Source organism: Etheostoma spectabile, chromosome 19 (assembly GCF_008692095.1).
Source record: "Etheostoma spectabile isolate EspeVRDwgs_2016 chromosome 19, UIUC_Espe_1.0, whole genome shotgun sequence".
NCBI lineage: Eukaryota > Metazoa > Chordata > Actinopteri > Perciformes > Percidae > Etheostoma > Etheostoma spectabile.
In genome coordinates this window covers 10,569,956-10,572,622 of record NC_045751.1, presented here as the reverse complement: position 1 = coordinate 10,572,622, position 2,667 = coordinate 10,569,956, and positions in this window count along the sequence as shown.

Genomic DNA, 2,667 nt, shown 5'->3' with positions numbered 1-2,667 from the left:
GGATGGGAGAAAAACGTGCTCTGGTGTATTGGCATTCCTTTGTTACCATCCTTCTACGACCGTACATCCTTTTTATAAAAAAATGTCTCTCTCTCTTTCCTTCACTCTCTAACTTTGCTTCTTTCCTGCCCCTCTATGCCTGTTGTCTTTCCTAATTCACCCCCCATATCGTCCCGTTTTTTTCATCCCGCTTTTATTGCTCTTCTTCAGTCTCTCCGCCTAACTCTTGCCCCACTTTCGCCCCCTCCCTGCACTTTTCACCTCTAGCATCCTGGAGGTGAAGAGTGCACAGGGAAAAATGTCACCGACGTTCCTTTTGTCTTGCACTTTCCTTTTTCTCATTTCCTTCCACATACTTTCCTCCCATCACGGCCTGCTTTGCAATTTTTCTTTGTTTCTTTTATATATATTTTTTTTTTTTCCGCCTCGGCCTAAAAGCCCAGGGGTGAAGAGTGCAGAGGAGAGTGGTTCTGCTAGGGGAGTCGTGGTCATTACTGAGCTGAGGACGATCAGAGGGAAGTAGGGACGGAGCAGCAGCAGGAGCTTCATACTGCATCGCCATTTACCTGTCAACCAAACATCGGATTGTTTGTGAGCGCCTCAGCCCGTTCTCATGAACCATACGTTCGAAAAGCTACTAGAAGTTAAGCACTGCCTTTCCTGACGCCCATCCGTGTGATTAATCATGTGAACGGACGTCAGGAAAGGCAATCACTATTTTGCCACATGAAGGAAATTTGGGTCAAAAAAGCTTAAATTTCACTAGCTGCAGTTTCACTATAGATTGATATTTACTGATCCAATAAAATGGGGAATTACAGTGTTGCACTAGCAAAGTCAGTCTCACAGCACAGAATATAAATGTAAATGAAATACTAGTATACAATATACATGAAATAATAATAGGAATAAAATACAAGAACAAATGCTTGAAAATATACAAGTTGAAAATACAAGAATGTGCAACAGCTTAAATAGTATGATAAAATGTAAATAGACAGTACAGGTTGTGGTGTAATCAGAGTTTTATAGTCTCTGAGTGAAATATATGCACTTTGGTTTTCCTTTATTTTTACATCTCCCCTTTTTACCTCTTAAGCATTTCTACTCTTCTTTCCTGATGTCTTAAGCAGGCCTCAGGAAACGTCTCCACACACACAGATAGAGGACTCTGAGGGGTGATCATGGTTCAGAGGCCAAACAAATGTTCTGTCAGATTTTGTGGCTGAGCGAGGTTGGATGGGGACACCCACGTTTTACCCTCAACACTACATGACCCACCGTAACCTCTACCCTGTCTTTAACTGGCCACCGCATGGCTGACCTATGACCTCACGCTACCCTGAACCTGACCTTAACTCCTCCCCTGACCTCACTTTAAAAACACAGCCCTCTGACCACTTATGCTGTTTTTCTACTCTTGTGAGGTAGACATATTGTACGTCAAGAGAAGCATTAGTCCAGTATTTATGAATCAGAATTACCCTTGTCGTGTTATAAAACATAAAAATACTTTCAGTCCTTCAGTCCTGCAGCGTCTCGTATGGCAGCAGGATTTTAGATGGTTTTAGTTCCTACATCTGAGCATTGGTTTGACATGTGAGATGTGTGACATGTGATTTCATATGTAACAAGATTGTTCACAGGTAGGGAAAAAGCAATTTTAGGGAATGGGAAATAGGATTTTCACATAAGAAACAAGAATATAATAATTTAATTATTCAGTCCGTGTTTTTCTGTCATGAAGCCAAACAGCGTTGTAGAGGAGAGAAGCATGAGAAATATTAAGTCTGTGTTTATTTAATTATAAATGTCTTTACACTTGAGTTCTACAGCTTGTTGATCAGTTGTGGATGCAAACTTTGTGTGTGCATGTATGTATCTGTGTATGCATGGTTGGGTAGATGTGATGTGTACCTCAGCTGGTACTGTTTAGCACACCCTGGGGCTGATGTTTCGACACACACGCAGCTTATTTGTCGCATAAATTGTTTTCAGAAACACTTTTGGTGAAGTATTTTTTAGGAAAGTTTCCAAACAAGCCGCCATGTTGGCCCGTTTTGAAATCAAGGAGCAGATAGTCCCATGTGAAGCTTTTTGTCCAATCAGGTGCCTCCATCGGGGTTGTAGGAGGGTGTAGCCTGCTTTCTTCGCTGGTCAGTGGTGAGTGAAGAGAAATTGATAACTGCAGTAGAGGCAAGCCAACCAACCATCCAATGATGGGAACCGAGGGCAATCCCTGCTGTGACAATACACCACAAATGTAAGAACGGCTTCCCAACTCGGTAAATGGGAACATCCAAGGAGCACATGAATGCATGATAGCCAGCCTTGCTGAAAAACAGGCAAATGAAAAGAAAACTGAGACTACATCAGCAGGACAAAGTCGCAGTCATGCTGTTTGAGTGACAGGTGATTCCTGGGACGTGCACCAACAAAGCTCAGTTGTGGTTAAATTCTGGTTGTGTGACAAAACTATAATTACATGTACTGTGGTAAGTGAAGAGGTGAGTGGAAAACGTAAAATCAGTCATCCAGTTGTCATTATAAAGTCATATTGGCTCAAGTCTCATGGTGCTACATGCCATTAATCCGAAGCTAGTTTTTTTTTTCTCTCTCTGTGCACTATAGTTACCTCTCTCTCACACACACACACACACACACACA